At 43.3% G+C, this 20,918-nt stretch overlaps 12 non-coding genes across 12 annotated transcripts; all 12 read right to left on the bottom strand.

Annotated features, from left to right (window-relative positions):
• Positions 1-1,014: 1,014 nt before the first annotated feature.
• On the bottom strand, positions 1,015-1,228 carry LOC137019474 (small nucleolar RNA U3). Its single transcript, XR_010895020.1, has one exon. It is a non-coding gene; the product is annotated as a small nucleolar RNA U3 (small nucleolar RNA).
• A 1,468-nt stretch (positions 1,229-2,696) lies between these two features.
• On the bottom strand, positions 2,697-2,910 carry LOC137019589 (small nucleolar RNA U3). The gene has a single exon (XR_010895126.1). It is a non-coding gene; the product is annotated as a small nucleolar RNA U3 (small nucleolar RNA).
• Positions 2,911-4,379: 1,469 nt separating this feature from the next.
• LOC137019587 (small nucleolar RNA U3) lies at positions 4,380-4,593 on the bottom strand. Its single transcript, XR_010895125.1, has one exon. It is a non-coding gene; the product is annotated as a small nucleolar RNA U3 (small nucleolar RNA).
• Positions 4,594-6,061: 1,468 nt separating this feature from the next.
• Positions 6,062-6,275, bottom strand: LOC137019586 (small nucleolar RNA U3). The gene has a single exon (XR_010895124.1). It is a non-coding gene; the product is annotated as a small nucleolar RNA U3 (small nucleolar RNA).
• A 1,468-nt stretch (positions 6,276-7,743) lies between these two features.
• On the bottom strand, positions 7,744-7,957 carry LOC137019585 (small nucleolar RNA U3). Its single transcript, XR_010895123.1, has one exon. It is a non-coding gene; the product is annotated as a small nucleolar RNA U3 (small nucleolar RNA).
• Positions 7,958-9,425: 1,468 nt separating this feature from the next.
• Positions 9,426-9,639, bottom strand: LOC137019584 (small nucleolar RNA U3). Its single transcript, XR_010895122.1, has one exon. It is a non-coding gene; the product is annotated as a small nucleolar RNA U3 (small nucleolar RNA).
• Positions 9,640-11,107: 1,468 nt separating this feature from the next.
• Positions 11,108-11,321, bottom strand: LOC137019583 (small nucleolar RNA U3). Its single transcript, XR_010895121.1, has one exon. It is a non-coding gene; the product is annotated as a small nucleolar RNA U3 (small nucleolar RNA).
• Positions 11,322-12,790: 1,469 nt separating this feature from the next.
• Positions 12,791-13,004, bottom strand: LOC137019582 (small nucleolar RNA U3). The gene has a single exon (XR_010895120.1). It is a non-coding gene; the product is annotated as a small nucleolar RNA U3 (small nucleolar RNA).
• A 1,468-nt stretch (positions 13,005-14,472) lies between these two features.
• LOC137019581 (small nucleolar RNA U3) lies at positions 14,473-14,686 on the bottom strand. Its single transcript, XR_010895119.1, has one exon. It is a non-coding gene; the product is annotated as a small nucleolar RNA U3 (small nucleolar RNA).
• Positions 14,687-16,154: 1,468 nt separating this feature from the next.
• Positions 16,155-16,368, bottom strand: LOC137019580 (small nucleolar RNA U3). The gene has a single exon (XR_010895118.1). It is a non-coding gene; the product is annotated as a small nucleolar RNA U3 (small nucleolar RNA).
• A 1,468-nt stretch (positions 16,369-17,836) lies between these two features.
• On the bottom strand, positions 17,837-18,050 carry LOC137019579 (small nucleolar RNA U3). The gene has a single exon (XR_010895117.1). It is a non-coding gene; the product is annotated as a small nucleolar RNA U3 (small nucleolar RNA).
• A 1,469-nt stretch (positions 18,051-19,519) lies between these two features.
• On the bottom strand, positions 19,520-19,733 carry LOC137019578 (small nucleolar RNA U3). The gene has a single exon (XR_010895116.1). It is a non-coding gene; the product is annotated as a small nucleolar RNA U3 (small nucleolar RNA).
• Positions 19,734-20,918: the final 1,185 nt, after the last annotated feature.

Here is a 20,918-nt window from a genome sequence, read left to right as displayed (position 1 = left end):
CATCGCTGCAAACATTTCTACTTTTGGATAATACACAGTGTTCGCTTTATACAAAAGGACGCTCTGACACGCGCCCCGAGATGTGGAGAGGTTTAAGCTGCCACAAAACGTGACCACAAGAGACGGGAGCCGGGTTAACACAAATGATCTCTTATTTAGCCAAGAACTTAGGAATTTAAACTGGAACTTAGGTTCTTCCTGGGCTGGGGTATCCATGGCGGCTCTGTTCCCCACATCTGTTTCAACGCTATAAGCCACCTTAAAGGGGGAAGACAGAACAGAAGAAAAGCAAAGTCACCATAGAAAATGTTGCAAGATTCATTCTGTCTTCTTACTCTTCGGCCAGTTTCTCTCTAGGCCATTCTGTGCCTCAGCACCTCATCCTGAAGGAGGCAGTACTCAGGACCATCCAGCTCTGAGTCAAGCAAGTTCCCAGTTTTATGGTGACCTCCATAGGCCATCATTAGCTACAGCTGTGGGTAGTTCCACGTTTGGAGGGTGAGTCGGTGGAAGTGCTCGTGATTGATGACTTGTCCTAGCTAGGACTTGCTCCATTGCTCCTGGGCTTCTGTTTCCAATACTGGATTGCCACAACGCATTCCAGAAAAGCTCCTAAAACAAACCACTTTCTCAAAAGGCACAAATGTGGAACAGAACTCAGATCATACCCCTTTCTTCAATGTTGACAAAAGCAAGACAGAACCTTCATCAACGACACAGAGTTCACATCCAACGAAAAATTCACGCACTTACTAACCATTTTTAACCTAGGCATCTCAGAAACTTGACGGCGACTGCTCTCTTAGAAAACTCGCAACAGCTGATTTCAAAACGCAGAGTGAACGTTTATCTGGACCACTTTTTTTTTTGACATAAAAATGCTTTTCGCAACTGCTGTCTTACACCACATACGGTACCCAATCCTCACAAACAGTTCTGCGTTTCAGCAAAGTTTATTTTATATAAAGTACAGTTCTCTGGAAAAAAAGAAACCAGTTTAAAGAACACCGAAACACCACTCAGAACACACCCCTTTCTTCCATATTGCAAAAGGCAATACAGAACGTTCATCAACAACGCAGAGCTTACAACTAAAGATGTTGCTCTGCACCCAATTCACGCTCAGAAAGGAGCATCATGACTCGTCATCGTGGGTGGGGAGACAAACACTTTCGAAACACATTTCCAAGCAAAGAACTATAGAAATGATCCCTGAAAATATAGTCTTGACGACTTATCGAAACTCAAACGGCATTCCATTCTGATGCGCCTCTCCTCTCAAACGGTTTTGCGTAGTTGAGTTCTGTGGGCTTTAAAGTTTGCGTGACATTTTAGCGCATACATCGGAGCCAAAAGCAGAAAGCACATCCACAATCCCCTAGAAGCCTACTAAGACATGATGAGGAATACAAACGACAATCTATAATGTCAAACTTTTTTGGAGCATTGCTTTGTAGTCCACCCGTTGAAGCTAAATGGCGAAAATCTTTTAGACGAAAAGTCAAACGCGCATTAACGAATCTTAATGTAGACTATTTCGAATTTTTGATGTGAGTTGCACACTTAGAAAAAGGGCTATGGCTGACCTCCAAATGCCAAATGAACCCGTGTCCGGCCCACTTTTTCCATAAAACCTGATTTTCGTATATATCTGCTGTCTTATCCAAGAGACAAGAATACCACATCGCTGCAAACATTTCTACTTTTGGATAATACACAGTGTTCGCTTTATACAAAAGGACGCTCTGACACACGCCCCGAGATGTGGAGAGGTTTAAGCTGCCACAAAACGTGACCACAAGAGACGGGAGCCGGGTTAACACAAATGATCTCTTATTTAGCCAAGAACTTAGGAACTTAAACTGGAACTTAGGTTCTTCCTGGGCTGGGGTATCCATGGCGGCTCTGTACCCCACATCTGTTTCAACACTATAAGCCACCTTAAAGGGGGAAGACAGAACAGAAGAAAAGCAAAGTCACCATAGAAAATGTTGCAAGATTCATTCTGTCTTCTTACTCTTCGGCCAGTTTCTCTCTAGGCCATTCTGTGCCTCAGCACCTCATCCTGAAGGAGGCAGTACTCAGGACCATCCAGCTCTGAGTCAAGCAAGTTCCCAGTTTTATGGTGACCTCCATAGGCCATCATTAGCTACAGCTGTGGGTAGTTCCACGTTTGGAGGGTGAGTCGGTGGAAGTGCTCGTGATTGATGACTTGTCCTAGCTAGGACTTGCTCCATTGCTCCTGGGCTTCTGTTTCCAATACTGGATTGCCACAACGCATTCCAGAAAAGCTCCTAAAACAAACCACTTTCTCAAAAGGCACAAATGTGGAACAGAACTCAGATCATACCCCTTTCTTCAATGTTGACAAAAGCAAGACAGAACCTTCATCAACGACACAGAGTTCACATCCAACGAAAAATTCACGCACTTACTAACCATTTTTAACCTAGGCATCTCAGAAACTTGACGGCGACTGCTCTCTTAGAAAACTCGCAACAGCTGATTTCAAAACGCAGAGTGAACGTTTATCTGGACCACTTTTTTTTTTGACATAAAAATGCTTTTCGCAACTGCTGTCTTACACCACATACGGTACCCAATCCTCACAAACAGTTCTGCGTTTCAGCAAAGTTTATTTTATATAAAGTACAGTTCTCTGGAAAAAAAGAAACCAGTTTAAAGAACACCGAAACACCACTCAGAACACACCCCTTTCTTCCATATTGCAAAAGGCAATACAGAACGTTCATCAACAACGCAGAGCTTACAACTAAAGATGTTGCTCTGCACCCAATTCACGCTCAGAAAGGAGCATCATGACTCGTCATCGTGGGTGGGGAGACAAACACTTTCGAAACACATTTCCAAGCAAAGAACTATAGAAATGATCCCTGAAAATATAGTCTTGACGACTTATCGAAACTCAAACGGCATTCCATTCTGATGCGCCTCTCCTCTCAAACGGTTTTGCGTAGTTGAGTTCTGTGGGCTTTAAAGTTTGCGTGACATTTTAGCGCATACATCGGAGCCAAAAGCAGAAAGCACATCCACAATCCCCTAGAAGCCTACTAAGACATGATGAGGAATACAAACGACAATCTATAATGTCAAACTTTTTTGGAGCATTGCTTTGTAGTCCACCCGTTGAAGCTAAATGGCGAAAATCTTTTAGACGAAAAGTCAAACGCGCATTAACGAATCTTAATGTAGACTATTTCGAATTTTTGATGTGAGTTGCACACTTAGAAAAAGGGCTATGGCTGACCTCCAAATGCCAAATGAACCCGTGTCCGGCCCACTTTTTCCATAAAACCTGATTTTCGTATATATCTGCTGTCTTATCCAAGAGACAAGAATACCACATCGCTGCAAACATTTCTACTTTTGGATAATACACAGTGTTCGCTTTATACAAAAGGACGCTCTGACACGCGGCCCCGAGATGTGGAGAGGTTTAAGCTGCCACAAAACGTGACCACAAGAGACGGGAGCCGGGTTAACACAAATGATCTCTTATTTAGCCAAGAACTTAGGAATTTAAACTGGAACTTAGGTTCTTCCTGGGCTGGGGTATCCATGGCGGCTCTGTTCCCCACATCTGTTTCAACGCTATAAGCCACCTTAAAGGGGGAAGACAGAACAGAAGAAAAGCAAAGTCACCATAGAAAATGTTGCAAGATTCATTCTGTCTTCTTACTCTTCGGCCAGTTTCTCTCTAGGCCATTCTGTGCCTCAGCACCTCATCCTGAAGGAGGCAGTACTCAGGACCATCCAGCTCTGAGTCAAGCAAGTTCCCAGTTTTATGGTGACCTCCATAGGCCATCATTAGCTACAGCTGTGGGTAGTTCCACGTTTGGAGGGTGAGTCGGTGGAAGTGCTCGTGATTGATGACTTGTCCTAGCTAGGACTTGCTCCATTGCTCCTGGGCTTCTGTTTCCAATACTGGATTGCCACAACGCATTCCAGAAAAGCTCCTAAAACAAACCACTTTCTCAAAAGGCACAAATGTGGAACAGAACTCAGATCATACCCCTTTCTTCAATGTTGACAAAAGCAAGACAGAACCTTCATCAACGACACAGAGTTCACATCCAACGAAAAATTCACGCACTTACTAACCATTTTTAACCTAGGCATCTCAGAAACTTGACGGCGACTGCTCTCTTAGAAAACTCGCAACAGCTGATTTCAAAACGCAGAGTGAACGTTTATCTGGACCACTTTTTTTTTTGACATAAAAATGCTTTTCGCAACTGCTGTCTTACACCACATACGGTACCCAATCCTCACAAACAGTTCTGCGTTTCAGCAAAGTTTATTTTATATAAAGTACAGTTCTCTGGAAAAAAAGAAACCAGTTTAAAGAACACCGAAACACCACTCAGAACACACCCCTTTCTTCCATATTGCAAAAGGCAATACAGAACGTTCATCAACAACGCAGAGCTTACAACTAAAGATGTTGCTCTGCACCCAATTCACGCTCAGAAAGGAGCATCATGACTCGTCATCGTGGGTGGGGAGACAAACACTTTCGAAACACATTTCCAAGCAAAGAACTATAGAAATGATCCCTGAAAATATAGTCTTGACGACTTATCGAAACTCAAACGGCATTCCATTCTGATGCGCCTCTCCTCTCAAACGGTTTTGCGTAGTTGAGTTCTGTGGGCTTTAAAGTTTGCGTGACATTTTAGCGCATACATCGGAGCCAAAAGCAGAAAGCACATCCACAATCCCCTAGAAGCCTACTAAGACATGATGAGGAATACAAACGACAATCTATAATGTCAAACTTTTTTGGAGCATTGCTTTGTAGTCCACCCGTTGAAGCTAAATGGCGAAAATCTTTTAGACGAAAAGTCAAACGCGCATTAACGAATCTTAATGTAGACTATTTCGAATTTTTGATGTGAGTTGCACACTTAGAAAAAGGGCTATGGCTGACCTCCAAATGCCAAATGAACCCGTGTCCGGCCCACTTTTTCCATAAAACCTGATTTTCGTATATATCTGCTGTCTTATCCAAGAGACAAGAATACCACATCGCTGCAAACATTTCTACTTTTGGATAATACACAGTGTTCGCTTTATACAAAAGGACGCTCTGACACGCGGCCCGAGATGTGGAGAGGTTTAAGCTGCCACAAAACGTGACCACAAGAGACGGGAGCCGGGTTAACACAAATGATCTCTTATTTAGCCAAGAACTTAGGAATTTAAACTGGAACTTAGGTTCTTCCTGGGCTGGGGTATCCATGGCGGCTCTGTTCCCCACATCTGTTTCAACGCTATAAGCCACCTTAAAGGGGGAAGACAGAACAGAAGAAAAGCAAAGTCACCATAGAAAATGTTGCAAGATTCATTCTGTCTTCTTACTCTTCGGCCAGTTTCTCTCTAGGCCATTCTGTGCCTCAGCACCTCATCCTGAAGGAGGCAGTACTCAGGACCATCCAGCTCTGAGTCAAGCAAGTTCCCAGTTTTATGGTGACCTCCATAGGCCATCATTAGCTACAGCTGTGGGTAGTTCCACGTTTGGAGGGTGAGTCGGTGGAAGTGCTCGTGATTGATGACTTGTCCTAGCTAGGACTTGCTCCATTGCTCCTGGGCTTCTGTTTCCAATACTGGATTGCCACAACGCATTCCAGAAAAGCTCCTAAAACAAACCACTTTCTCAAAAGGCACAAATGTGGAACAGAACTCAGATCATACCCCTTTCTTCAATGTTGACAAAAGCAAGACAGAACCTTCATCAACGACACAGAGTTCACATCCAACGAAAAATTCACGCACTTACTAACCATTTTTAACCTAGGCATCTCAGAAACTTGACGGCGACTGCTCTCTTAGAAAACTCGCAACAGCTGATTTCAAAACGCAGAGTGAACGTTTATCTGGACCACTTTTTTTTTTGACATAAAAATGCTTTTCGCAACTGCTGTCTTACACCACATACGGTACCCAATCCTCACAAACAGTTCTGCGTTTCAGCAAAGTTTATTTTATATAAAGTACAGTTCTCTGGAAAAAAAGAAACCAGTTTAAAGAACACCGAAACACCACTCAGAACACACCCCTTTCTTCCATATTGCAAAAGGCAATACAGAACGTTCATCAACAACGCAGAGCTTACAACTAAAGATGTTGCTCTGCACCCAATTCACGCTCAGAAAGGAGCATCATGACTCGTCATCGTGGGTGGGGAGACAAACACTTTCGAAACACATTTCCAAGCAAAGAACTATAGAAATGATCCCTGAAAATATAGTCTTGACGACTTATCGAAACTCAAACGGCATTCCATTCTGATGCGCCTCTCCTCTCAAACGGTTTTGCGTAGTTGAGTTCTGTGGGCTTTAAAGTTTGCGTGACATTTTAGCGCATACATCGGAGCCAAAAGCAGAAAGCACATCCACAATCCCCTAGAAGCCTACTAAGACATGATGAGGAATACAAACGACAATCTATAATGTCAAACTTTTTTGGAGCATTGCTTTGTAGTCCACCCGTTGAAGCTAAATGGCGAAAATCTTTTAGACGAAAAGTCAAACGCGCATTAACGAATCTTAATGTAGACTATTTCGAATTTTTGATGTGAGTTGCACACTTAGAAAAAGGGCTATGGCTGACCTCCAAATGCCAAATGAACCCGTGTCCGGCCCACTTTTTCCATAAAACCTGATTTTCGTATATATCTGCTGTCTTATCCAAGAGACAAGAATACCACATCGCTGCAAACATTTCTACTTTTGGATAATACACAGTGTTCGCTTTATACAAAAGGACGCTCTGACACGCGGCCCGAGATGTGGAGAGGTTTAAGCTGCCACAAAACGTGACCACAAGAGACGGGAGCCGGGTTAACACAAATGATCTCTTATTTAGCCAAGAACTTAGGAATTTAAACTGGAACTTAGGTTCTTCCTGGGCTGGGGTATCCATGGCGGCTCTGTTCCCCACATCTGTTTCAACGCTATAAGCCACCTTAAAGGGGGAAGACAGAACAGAAGAAAAGCAAAGTCACCATAGAAAATGTTGCAAGATTCATTCTGTCTTCTTACTCTTCGGCCAGTTTCTCTCTAGGCCATTCTGTGCCTCAGCACCTCATCCTGAAGGAGGCAGTACTCAGGACCATCCAGCTCTGAGTCAAGCAAGTTCCCAGTTTTATGGTGACCTCCATAGGCCATCATTAGCTACAGCTGTGGGTAGTTCCACGTTTGGAGGGTGAGTCGGTGGAAGTGCTCGTGATTGATGACTTGTCCTAGCTAGGACTTGCTCCATTGCTCCTGGGCTTCTGTTTCCAATACTGGATTGCCACAACGCATTCCAGAAAAGCTCCTAAAACAAACCACTTTCTCAAAAGGCACAAATGTGGAACAGAACTCAGATCATACCCCTTTCTTCAATGTTGACAAAAGCAAGACAGAACCTTCATCAACGACACAGAGTTCACATCCAACGAAAAATTCACGCACTTACTAACCATTTTTAACCTAGGCATCTCAGAAACTTGACGGCGACTGCTCTCTTAGAAAACTCGCAACAGCTGATTTCAAAACGCAGAGTGAACGTTTATCTGGACCACTTTTTTTTTTGACATAAAAATGCTTTTCGCAACTGCTGTCTTACACCACATACGGTACCCAATCCTCACAAACAGTTCTGCGTTTCAGCAAAGTTTATTTTATATAAAGTACAGTTCTCTGGAAAAAAAGAAACCAGTTTAAAGAACACCGAAACACCACTCAGAACACACCCCTTTCTTCCATATTGCAAAAGGCAATACAGAACGTTCATCAACAACGCAGAGCTTACAACTAAAGATGTTGCTCTGCACCCAATTCACGCTCAGAAAGGAGCATCATGACTCGTCATCGTGGGTGGGGAGACAAACACTTTCGAAACACATTTCCAAGCAAAGAACTATAGAAATGATCCCTGAAAATATAGTCTTGACGACTTATCGAAACTCAAACGGCATTCCATTCTGATGCGCCTCTCCTCTCAAACGGTTTTGCGTAGTTGAGTTCTGTGGGCTTTAAAGTTTGCGTGACATTTTAGCGCATACATCGGAGCCAAAAGCAGAAAGCACATCCACAATCCCCTAGAAGCCTACTAAGACATGATGAGGAATACAAACGACAATCTATAATGTCAAACTTTTTTGGAGCATTGCTTTGTAGTCCACCCGTTGAAGCTAAATGGCGAAAATCTTTTAGACGAAAAGTCAAACGCGCATTAACGAATCTTAATGTAGACTATTTCGAATTTTTGATGTGAGTTGCACACTTAGAAAAAGGGCTATGGCTGACCTCCAAATGCCAAATGAACCCGTGTCCGGCCCACTTTTTCCATAAAACCTGATTTTCGTATATATCTGCTGTCTTATCCAAGAGACAAGAATACCACATCGCTGCAAACATTTCTACTTTTGGATAATACACAGTGTTCGCTTTATACAAAAGGACGCTCTGACACGCGCCCCGAGATGTGGAGAGGTTTAAGCTGCCACAAAACGTGACCACAAGAGACGGGAGCCGGGTTAACACAAATGATCTCTTATTTAGCCAAGAACTTAGGAATTTAAACTGGAACTTAGGTTCTTCCTGGGCTGGGGTATCCATGGCGGCTCTGTTCCCCACATCTGTTTCAACGCTATAAGCCACCTTAAAGGGGGAAGACAGAACAGAAGAAAAGCAAAGTCACCATAGAAAATGTTGCAAGATTCATTCTGTCTTCTTACTCTTCGGCCAGTTTCTCTCTAGGCCATTCTGTGCCTCAGCACCTCATCCTGAAGGAGGCAGTACTCAGGACCATCCAGCTCTGAGTCAAGCAAGTTCCCAGTTTTATGGTGACCTCCATAGGCCATCATTAGCTACAGCTGTGGGTAGTTCCACGTTTGGAGGGTGAGTCGGTGGAAGTGCTCGTGATTGATGACTTGTCCTAGCTAGGACTTGCTCCATTGCTCCTGGGCTTCTGTTTCCAATACTGGATTGCCACAACGCATTCCAGAAAAGCTCCTAAAACAAACCACTTTCTCAAAAGGCACAAATGTGGAACAGAACTCAGATCATACCCCTTTCTTCAATGTTGACAAAAGCAAGACAGAACCTTCATCAACGACACAGAGTTCACATCCAACGAAAAATTCACGCACTTACTAACCATTTTTAACCTAGGCATCTCAGAAACTTGACGGCGACTGCTCTCTTAGAAAACTCGCAACAGCTGATTTCAAAACGCAGAGTGAACGTTTATCTGGACCACTTTTTTTTTTGACATAAAAATGCTTTTCGCAACTGCTGTCTTACACCACATACGGTACCCAATCCTCACAAACAGTTCTGCGTTTCAGCAAAGTTTATTTTATATAAAGTACAGTTCTCTGGAAAAAAAGAAACCAGTTTAAAGAACACCGAAACACCACTCAGAACACACCCCTTTCTTCCATATTGCAAAAGGCAATACAGAACGTTCATCAACAACGCAGAGCTTACAACTAAAGATGTTGCTCTGCACCCAATTCACGCTCAGAAAGGAGCATCATGACTCGTCATCGTGGGTGGGGAGACAAACACTTTCGAAACACATTTCCAAGCAAAGAACTATAGAAATGATCCCTGAAAATATAGTCTTGACGACTTATCGAAACTCAAACGGCATTCCATTCTGATGCGCCTCTCCTCTCAAACGGTTTTGCGTAGTTGAGTTCTGTGGGCTTTAAAGTTTGCGTGACATTTTAGCGCATACATCGGAGCCAAAAGCAGAAAGCACATCCACAATCCCCTAGAAGCCTACTAAGACATGATGAGGAATACAAACGACAATCTATAATGTCAAACTTTTTTGGAGCATTGCTTTGTAGTCCACCCGTTGAAGCTAAATGGCGAAAATCTTTTAGACGAAAAGTCAAACGCGCATTAACGAATCTTAATGTAGACTATTTCGAATTTTTGATGTGAGTTGCACACTTAGAAAAAGGGCTATGGCTGACCTCCAAATGCCAAATGAACCCGTGTCCGGCCCACTTTTTCCATAAAACCTGATTTTCGTATATATCTGCTGTCTTATCCAAGAGACAAGAATACCACATCGCTGCAAACATTTCTACTTTTGGATAATACACAGTGTTCGCTTTATACAAAAGGACGCTCTGACACGCGCCCCGAGATGTGGAGAGGTTTAAGCTGCCACAAAACGTGACCACAAGAGACGGGAGCCGGGTTAACACAAATGATCTCTTATTTAGCCAAGAACTTAGGAATTTAAACTGGAACTTAGGTTCTTCCTGGGCTGGGGTATCCATGGCGGCTCTGTTCCCCACATCTGTTTCAACGCTATAAGCCACCTTAAAGGGGGAAGACAGAACAGAAGAAAAGCAAAGTCACCATAGAAAATGTTGCAAGATTCATTCTGTCTTCTTACTCTTCGGCCAGTTTCTCTCTAGGCCATTCTGTGCCTCAGCACCTCATCCTGAAGGAGGCAGTACTCAGGACCATCCAGCTCTGAGTCAAGCAAGTTCCCAGTTTTATGGTGACCTCCATAGGCCATCATTAGCTACAGCTGTGGGTAGTTCCACGTTTGGAGGGTGAGTCGGTGGAAGTGCTCGTGATTGATGACTTGTCCTAGCTAGGACTTGCTCCATTGCTCCTGGGCTTCTGTTTCCAATACTGGATTGCCACAACGCATTCCAGAAAAGCTCCTAAAACAAACCACTTTCTCAAAAGGCACAAATGTGGAACAGAACTCAGATCATACCCCTTTCTTCAATGTTGACAAAAGCAAGACAGAACCTTCATCAACGACACAGAGTTCACATCCAACGAAAAATTCACGCACTTACTAACCATTTTTAACCTAGGCATCTCAGAAACTTGACGGCGACTGCTCTCTTAGAAAACTCGCAACAGCTGATTTCAAAACGCAGAGTGAACGTTTATCTGGACCACTTTTTTTTTTGACATAAAAATGCTTTTCGCAACTGCTGTCTTACACCACATACGGTACCCAATCCTCACAAACAGTTCTGCGTTTCAGCAAAGTTTATTTTATATAAAGTACAGTTCTCTGGAAAAAAAGAAACCAGTTTAAAGAACACCGAAACACCACTCAGAACACACCCCTTTCTTCCATATTGCAAAAGGCAATACAGAACGTTCATCAACAACGCAGAGCTTACAACTAAAGATGTTGCTCTGCACCCAATTCACGCTCAGAAAGGAGCATCATGACTCGTCATCGTGGGTGGGGAGACAAACACTTTCGAAACACATTTCCAAGCAAAGAACTATAGAAATGATCCCTGAAAATATAGTCTTGACGACTTATCGAAACTCAAACGGCATTCCATTCTGATGCGCCTCTCCTCTCAAACGGTTTTGCGTAGTTGAGTTCTGTGGGCTTTAAAGTTTGCGTGACATTTTAGCGCATACATCGGAGCCAAAAGCAGAAAGCACATCCACAATCCCCTAGAAGCCTACTAAGACATGATGAGGAATACAAACGACAATCTATAATGTCAAACTTTTTTGGAGCATTGCTTTGTAGTCCACCCGTTGAAGCTAAATGGCGAAAATCTTTTAGACGAAAAGTCAAACGCGCATTAACGAATCTTAATGTAGACTATTTCGAATTTTTGATGTGAGTTGCACACTTAGAAAAAGGGCTATGGCTGACCTCCAAATGCCAAATGAACCCGTGTCCGGCCCACTTTTTCCATAAAACCTGATTTTCGTATATATCTGCTGTCTTATCCAAGAGACAAGAATACCACATCGCTGCAAACATTTCTACTTTTGGATAATACACAGTGTTCGCTTTATACAAAAGGACGCTCTGACACGCGGCCCGAGATGTGGAGAGGTTTAAGCTGCCACAAAACGTGACCACAAGAGACGGGAGCCGGGTTAACACAAATGATCTCTTATTTAGCCAAGAACTTAGGAATTTAAACTGGAACTTAGGTTCTTCCTGGGCTGGGGTATCCATGGCGGCTCTGTTCCCCACATCTGTTTCAACGCTATAAGCCACCTTAAAGGGGGAAGACAGAACAGAAGAAAAGCAAAGTCACCATAGAAAATGTTGCAAGATTCATTCTGTCTTCTTACTCTTCGGCCAGTTTCTCTCTAGGCCATTCTGTGCCTCAGCACCTCATCCTGAAGGAGGCAGTACTCAGGACCATCCAGCTCTGAGTCAAGCAAGTTCCCAGTTTTATGGTGACCTCCATAGGCCATCATTAGCTACAGCTGTGGGTAGTTCCACGTTTGGAGGGTGAGTCGGTGGAAGTGCTCGTGATTGATGACTTGTCCTAGCTAGGACTTGCTCCATTGCTCCTGGGCTTCTGTTTCCAATACTGGATTGCCACAACGCATTCCAGAAAAGCTCCTAAAACAAACCACTTTCTCAAAAGGCACAAATGTGGAACAGAACTCAGATCATACCCCTTTCTTCAATGTTGACAAAAGCAAGACAGAACCTTCATCAACGACACAGAGTTCACATCCAACGAAAAATTCACGCACTTACTAACCATTTTTAACCTAGGCATCTCAGAAACTTGACGGCGACTGCTCTCTTAGAAAACTCGCAACAGCTGATTTCAAAACGCAGAGTGAACGTTTATCTGGACCACTTTTTTTTTTTGACATAAAAATGCTTTTCGCAACTGCTGTCTTACACCACATACGGTACCCAATCCTCACAAACAGTTCTGCGTTTCAGCAAAGTTTATTTTATATAAAGTACAGTTCTCTGGAAAAAAAGAAACCAGTTTAAAGAACACCGAAACACCACTCAGAACACACCCCTTTCTTCCATATTGCAAAAGGCAATACAGAACGTTCATCAACAACGCAGAGCTTACAACTAAAGATGTTGCTCTGCACCCAATTCACGCTCAGAAAGGAGCATCATGACTCGTCATCGTGGGTGGGGAGACAAACACTTTCGAAACACATTTCCAAGCAAAGAACTATAGAAATGATCCCTGAAAATATAGTCTTGACGACTTATCGAAACTCAAACGGCATTCCATTCTGATGCGCCTCTCCTCTCAAACGGTTTTGCGTAGTTGAGTTCTGTGGGCTTTAAAGTTTGCGTGACATTTTAGCGCATACATCGGAGCCAAAAGCAGAAAGCACATCCACAATCCCCTAGAAGCCTACTAAGACATGATGAGGAATACAAACGACAATCTATAATGTCAAACTTTTTTGGAGCATTGCTTTGTAGTCCACCCGTTGAAGCTAAATGGCGAAAATCTTTTAGACGAAAAGTCAAACGCGCATTAACGAATCTTAATGTAGACTATTTCGAATTTTTGATGTGAGTTGCACACTTAGAAAAAGGGCTATGGCTGACCTCCAAATGCCAAATGAACCCGTGTCCGGCCCACTTTTTCCATAAAACCTGATTTTCGTATATATCTGCTGTCTTATCCAAGAGACAAGAATACCACATCGCTGCAAACATTTCTACTTTTGGATAATACACAGTGTTCGCTTTATACAAAAGGACGCTCTGACACGCGCCCCGAGATGTGGAGAGGTTTAAGCTGCCACAAAACGTGACCACAAGAGACGGGAGCCGGGTTAACACAAATGATCTCTTATTTAGCCAAGAACTTAGGAATTTAAACTGGAACTTAGGTTCTTCCTGGGCTGGGGTATCCATGGCGGCTCTGTTCCCCACATCTGTTTCAACGCTATAAGCCACCTTAAAGGGGGAAGACAGAACAGAAGAAAAGCAAAGTCACCATAGAAAATGTTGCAAGATTCATTCTGTCTTCTTACTCTTCGGCCAGTTTCTCTCTAGGCCATTCTGTGCCTCAGCACCTCATCCTGAAGGAGGCAGTACTCAGGACCATCCAGCTCTGAGTCAAGCAAGTTCCCAGTTTTATGGTGACCTCCATAGGCCATCATTAGCTACAGCTGTGGGTAGTTCCACGTTTGGAGGGTGAGTCGGTGGAAGTGCTCGTGATTGATGACTTGTCCTAGCTAGGACTTGCTCCATTGCTCCTGGGCTTCTGTTTCCAATACTGGATTGCCACAACGCATTCCAGAAAAGCTCCTAAAACAAACCACTTTCTCAAAAGGCACAAATGTGGAACAGAACTCAGATCATACCCCTTTCTTCAATGTTGACAAAAGCAAGACAGAACCTTCATCAACGACACAGAGTTCACATCCAACGAAAAATTCACGCACTTACTAACCATTTTTAACCTAGGCATCTCAGAAACTTGACGGCGACTGCTCTCTTAGAAAACTCGCAACAGCTGATTTCAAAACGCAGAGTGAACGTTTATCTGGACCACTTTTTTTTTTGACATAAAAATGCTTTTCGCAACTGCTGTCTTACACCACATACGGTACCCAATCCTCACAAACAGTTCTGCGTTTCAGCAAAGTTTATTTTATATAAAGTACAGTTCTCTGGAAAAAAAGAAACCAGTTTAAAGAACACCGAAACACCACTCAGAACACACCCCTTTCTTCCATATTGCAAAAGGCAATACAGAACGTTCATCAACAACGCAGAGCTTACAACTAAAGATGTTGCTCTGCACCCAATTCACGCTCAGAAAGGAGCATCATGACTCGTCATCGTGGGTGGGGAGACAAACACTTTCGAAACACATTTCCAAGCAAAGAACTATAGAAATGATCCCTGAAAATATAGTCTTGACGACTTATCGAAACTCAAACGGCATTCCATTCTGATGCGCCTCTCCTCTCAAACGGTTTTGCGTAGTTGAGTTCTGTGGGCTTTAAAGTTTGCGTGACATTTTAGCGCATACATCGGAGCCAAAAGCAGAAAGCACATCCACAATCCCCTAGAAGCCTACTAAGACATGATGAGGAATACAAACGACAATCTATAATGTCAAACTTTTTTGGAGCATTGCTTTGTAGTCCACCCGTTGAAGCTAAATGGCGAAAATCTTTTAGACGAAAAGTCAAACGCGCATTAACGAATCTTAATGTAGACTATTTCGAATTTTTGATGTGAGTTGCACACTTAGAAAAAGGGCTATGGCTGACCTCCAAATGCCAAATGAACCCGTGTCCGGCCCACTTTTTCCATAAAACCTGATTTTCGTATATATCTGCTGTCTTATCCAAGAGACAAGAATACCACATCGCTGCAAACATTTCTACTTTTGGATAATACACAGTGTTCGCTTTATACAAAAGGACGCTCTGACACGCGGCCCGAGATGTGGAGAGGTTTAAGCTGCCACAAAACGTGACCACAAGAGACGGGAGCCGGGTTAACACAAATGATCTCTTATTTAGCCAAGAACTTAGGAATTTAAACTGGAACTTAGGTTCTTCCTGGGCTGGGGTATCCATGGCGGCTCTGTTCCCCACATCTGTTTCAACGCTATAAGCCACCTTAAAGGGGGAAGACAGAACAGAAGAAAAGCAAAGTCACCATAGAAAATGTTGCAAGATTCATTCTGTCTTCTTACTCTTCGGCCAGTTTCTCTCTAGGCCATTCTGTGCCTCAGCACCTCATCCTGAAGGAGGCAGTACTCAGGACCATCCAGCTCTGAGTCAAGCAAGTTCCCAGTTTTATGGTGACCTCCATAGGCCATCATTAGCTACAGCTGTGGGTAGTTCCACGTTTGGAGGGTGAGTCGGTGGAAGTGCTCGTGATTGATGACTTGTCCTAGCTAGGACTTGCTCCATTGCTCCTGGGCTTCTGTTTCCAATACTGGATTGCCACAACGCATTCCAGAAAAGCTCCTAAAACAAACCACTTTCTCAAAAGGCACAAATGTGGAACAGAACTCAGATCATACCCCTTTCTTCAATGTTGACAAAAGCAAGACAGAACCTTCATCAACGACACAGAGTTCACATCCAACGAAAAATTCACGCACTTACTAACCATTTTTAACCTAGGCATCTCAGAAACTTGACGGCGACTGCTCTCTTAGAAAACTCGCAACAGCTGATTTCAAAACGCAGAGTGAACGTTTATCTGGACCACTTTTTTTTTTGACATAAAAATGCTTTTCGCAACTGCTGTCTTACACCACATACGGTACCCAATCCTCACAAACAGTTCTGCGTTTCAGCAAAGTTTATTTTATATAAAGTACAGTTCTCTGGAAAAAAAGAAACCAGTTTAAAGAACACCGAAACACCACTCAGAACACACCCCTTTCTTCCATATTGCAAAAGGCAATACAGAACGTTCATCAACAACGCAGAGCTTACAACTAAAGATGTTGCTCTGCACCCAATTCACGCTCAGAAAGGAGCATCATGACTCGTCATCGTGGGTGGGGAGACAAACACTTTCGAAACACATTTCCAAGCAAAGAACTATAGAAATGATCCCTGAAAATATAGTCTTGACGACTTATCGAAACTCAAACGGCATTCCATTCTGATGCGCCTCTCCTCTCAAACGGTTTTGCGTAGTTGAGTTCTGTGGGCTTTAAAGTTTGCGTGACATTTTAGCGCATACATCGGAGCCAAAAGCAGAAAGCACATCCACAATCCCCTAGAAGCCTACTAAGACATGATGAGGAATACAAACGACAATCTATAATGTCAAACTTTTTTGGAGCATTGCTTTGTAGTCCACCCGTTGAAGCTAAATGGCGAAAATCTTTTAGACGAAAAGTCAAACGCGCATTAACGAATCTTAATGTAGACTATTTCGAATTTTTGATGTGAGTTGCACACTTAGAAAAAGGGCTATGGCTGACCTCCAAATGCCAAATGAACCCGTGTCCGGCCCACTTTTTCCATAAAACCTGATTTTCGTATATATCTGCTGTCTTATCCAAGAGACAAGAATACCACATCGCTGCAAACATTTCTACTTTTGGATAATACACAGTGTTCGCTTTATACAAAAGGACGCTCTGACACGCGGCCCGAGATGTGGAGAGGTTTAAGCTGCCACAAAACGTGACCACAAGAGACGGGAGCCGGGTTAACACAAATGATCTCTTATTTAGCCAAGAACTTAGGAATTTAAACTGGAACTTAGGTTCTTCCTGGGCTGGGGTATCCATGGCGGCTCTGTTCCCCACATCTGTTTCAACGCTATAAGCCACCTTAAAGGGGGAAGACAGAACAGAAGAAAAGCAAAGTCACCATAGAAAATGTTGCAAGATTCATTCTGTCTTCTTACTCTTCGGCCAGTTTCTCTCTAGGCCATTCTGTGCCTCAGCACCTCATCCTGAAGGAGGCAGTACTCAGGACCATCCAGCTCTGAGTCAAGCAAGTTCCCAGTTTTATGGTGACCTCCATAGGCCATCATTAGCTACAGCTGTGGGTAGTTCCACGTTTGGAGGGTGAGTCGGTGGAAGTGCTCGTGATTGATGACTTGTCCTAGCTAGGACTTGCTCCATTGCTCCTGGGCTTCTGTTTCCAATACTGGATTGCCACAACGCATTCCAGAAAAGCTCCTAAAACAAACCACTTTCTCAAAAGGCACAAATGTGGAACAGAACTCAGATCATACCCCTTTCTTCAATGTTGACAAAAGCAAGACAGAACCTTCATCAACGACACAGAGTTCACATCCAACGAAAAATTCACGCACTTACTAACCATTTTTAACCTAGGCATCTCAGAAACTTGACGGCGACTGCTCTCTTAGAAAACTCGCAACAGCTGATTTCAAAACGCAGAGTGAACGTTTATCTGGACCACTTTTTTTTTTGACATAAAAATGCTTTTCGCAACTGCTGTCTTACACCACATACGGTACCCAATCCTCACAAACAGTTCTGCGTTTCAGCAAAGTTTATTTTATATAAAGTACAGTTCTCTGGAAAAAAAGAAACCAGTTTAAAGAACACCGAAACACCACTCAGAACACACCCCTTTCTTCCATATTGCAAAAGGCAATACAGAACGTTCATCAACAACGCAGAGCTTACAACTAAAGATGTTGCTCTGCACCCAATTCACGCTCAGAAAGGAGCATCATGACTCGTCATCGTGGGTGGGGAGACAAACACTTTCGAAACACATTTCCAAGCAAAGAACTATAGAAATGATCCCTGAAAATATAGTCTTGACGACTTATCGAAACTCAAACGGCATTCCATTCTGATGCGCCTCTCCTCTCAAACGGTTTTGCGTAGTTGAGTTCTGTGGGCTTTAAAGTTTGCGTGACATTTTAGCGCATACATCGGAGCCAAAAGCAGAAAGCACATCCACAATCCCCTAGAAGCCTACTAAGACATGATGAGGAATACAAACGACAATCTATAATGTCAAACTTTTTTGGAGCATTGCTTTGTAGTCCACCCGTTGAAGCTAAATGGCGAAAATCTTTTAGACGAAAAGTCAAACGCGCATTAACGAATCTTAATGTAGACTATTTCGAATTTTTGATGTGAGTTGCACACTTAGAAAAAGGGCTATGGCTGACCTCCAAATGCCAAATGAACCCGTGTCCGGCCCACTTTTTCCATAAAACCTGATTTTCGTATATATCTGCTGTCTTATCCAAGAGACAAGAATACCACATCGCTGCAAACATTTCTACTTTTGGATAATACACAGTGTTCGCTTTATACAAAAGGACGCTCTGACACGCGGCCCGAGATGTGGAGAGGTTTAAGCTGCCACAAAACGTGACCACAAGAGACGGGAGCCGGGTTAACACAAATGATCTCTTATTTAGCCAAGAACTTAGGAATTTAAACTGGAACTTAGGTTCTTCCTGGGCTGGGGTATCCATGGCGGCTCTGTTCCCCACATCTGTTTCAACGCTATAAGCCACCTTAAAGGGGGAAGACAGAACAGAAGAAAAGCAAAGTCACCATAGAAAATGTTGCAAGATTCATTCTGTCTTCTTACTCTTCGGCCAGTTTCTCTCTAGGCCATTCTGTGCCTCAGCACCTCATCCTGAAGGAGGCAGTACTCAGGACCATCCAGCTCTGAGTCAAGCAAGTTCCCAGTTTTATGGTGACCTCCATAGGCCATCATTAGCTACAGCTGTGGGTAGTTCCACGTTTGGAGGGTGAGTCGGTGGAAGTGCTCGTGATTGATGACTTGTCCTAGCTAGGACTTGCTCCATTGCTCCTGGGCTTCTGTTTCCAATACTGGATTGCCACAACGCATTCCAGAAAAGCTCCTAAAACAAACCACTTTCTCAAAAGGCACAAATGTGGAACAGAACTCAGATCATACCCCTTTCTTCAATGTTGACAAAAGCAAGACAGAACCTTCATCAACGACACAGAGTTCACATCCAACGAAAAATTCACGCACTTACTAACCATTTTTAACCTAGGCATCTCAGAAACTTGACGGCGACTGCTCTCTTAGAAAACTCGCAACAGCTGATTTCAAAACGCAGAGTGAACGTTTATCTGGACCACTTTTTTTTTTTGACATAAAAATGCTTTTCGCAACTGCTGTCTTACACCACATACGGTACCCAATCCTCACAAACAGTTCTGCGTTTCAGCAAAGTTTATTTTATATAAAGTACAGTTCTCTGGAAAAAAAGAAACCAGTTTAAAGAACACCGAAACACCACTCAGAACACACCCCTTTCTTCCATATTGCAAAAGGCAATACAGAACGTTCATCAACAACGCAGAGCTTACAACTAAAGATGTTGCTCTGCACCCAATTCACGCTCAGAAAGGAGCATCATGACTCGTCATCGTGGGTGGGGAGACAAACACTTTCGAAACACATTTCCAAGCAAAGAACTATAGAAATGATCCCTGAAAATATAGTCTTGACGACTTATCGAAACTCAAACGGCATTCCATTCTGATGCGCCTCTCCTCTCAAACGGTTTTGCGTAGTTGAGTTCTGTGGGCTTTAAAGTTTGCGTGACATTTTAGCGCATACATCGGAGCCAAAAGCAGAAAGCACATCCACAATCCCCTAGAAGCCTACTAAGACATGATGAGGAATACAAACGACAATCTATAATGTCAAACTTTTTTGGAGCATTGCTTTGTAGTCCACCCGTTGAAGCTAAATGGCGAAAATCTTTTAGACGAAAAGTCAAACGCGCATTAACGAATCTTAATGTAGACTATTTCGAATTTTTGATGTGAGTTGCACACTTAGAAAAAGGGCTATGGCTGACCTCCAAATGCCAAATGAACCCGTGTCCGGCCCACTTTTTCCATAAAACCTGATTTTCGTATATATCTGCTGTCTTATCCAAGAGACAAGAATACCACATCGCTGCAAACATTTCTACTTTTGGATAATACACAGTGTTCGCTTTATACAAAAGGACGCTCTGACACGCGGCCCGAGATGTGGAGAGGTTTAAGCTGCCACAAAACGTGACCACAAGAGACGGGAGCCGGGTTAACACAAATGATCTCTTATTTAGCCAAGAACTTAGGAATTTAAACTGGAACTTAGGTTCTTCCTGGGCTGGGGTATCCATGGCGGCTCTGTTCCCCACATCTGTTTCAACGCTATAAGCCACCTTAAAGGGGGAAGACAGAACAGAAGAAAAGCAAAGTCACCATAGAAAATGTTGCAAGATTCATTCTGTCTTCTTACTCTTCGGCCAGTTTCTCTCTAGGCCATTCTGTGCCTCAGCACCTCATCCTGAAGGAGGCAGTACTCAGGACCATCCAGCTCTGAGTCAAGCAAGTTCCCAGTTTTATGGTGACCTCCATAGGCCATCATTAGCTACAGCTGTGGGTAGTTCCACGTTTGGAGGGTGAGTCGGTGGAAGTGCTCGTGATTGATGACTTGTCCTAGCTAGGACTTGCTCCATTGCTCCTGGGCTTCTGTTTCCAATACTGGATTGCCACAACGCATTCCAGAAAAGCTCCTAAAACAAACCACTTTCTCAAAAGGCACAAATGTGGAACAGAACTCAGATCATACCCCTTTCTTCAATGTTGACAAAAGCAAGACAGAACCTTCATCAACGACACAGAGTTCACATCC

This window comes from Chanodichthys erythropterus, chromosome 4 (genome assembly GCF_024489055.1).
Source record: "Chanodichthys erythropterus isolate Z2021 chromosome 4, ASM2448905v1, whole genome shotgun sequence".
Classification (NCBI taxonomy): Eukaryota; Metazoa; Chordata; class Actinopteri; order Cypriniformes; family Xenocyprididae; genus Chanodichthys; species Chanodichthys erythropterus.
This window is presented reverse-complemented; position numbering and strand designations above follow the sequence as displayed.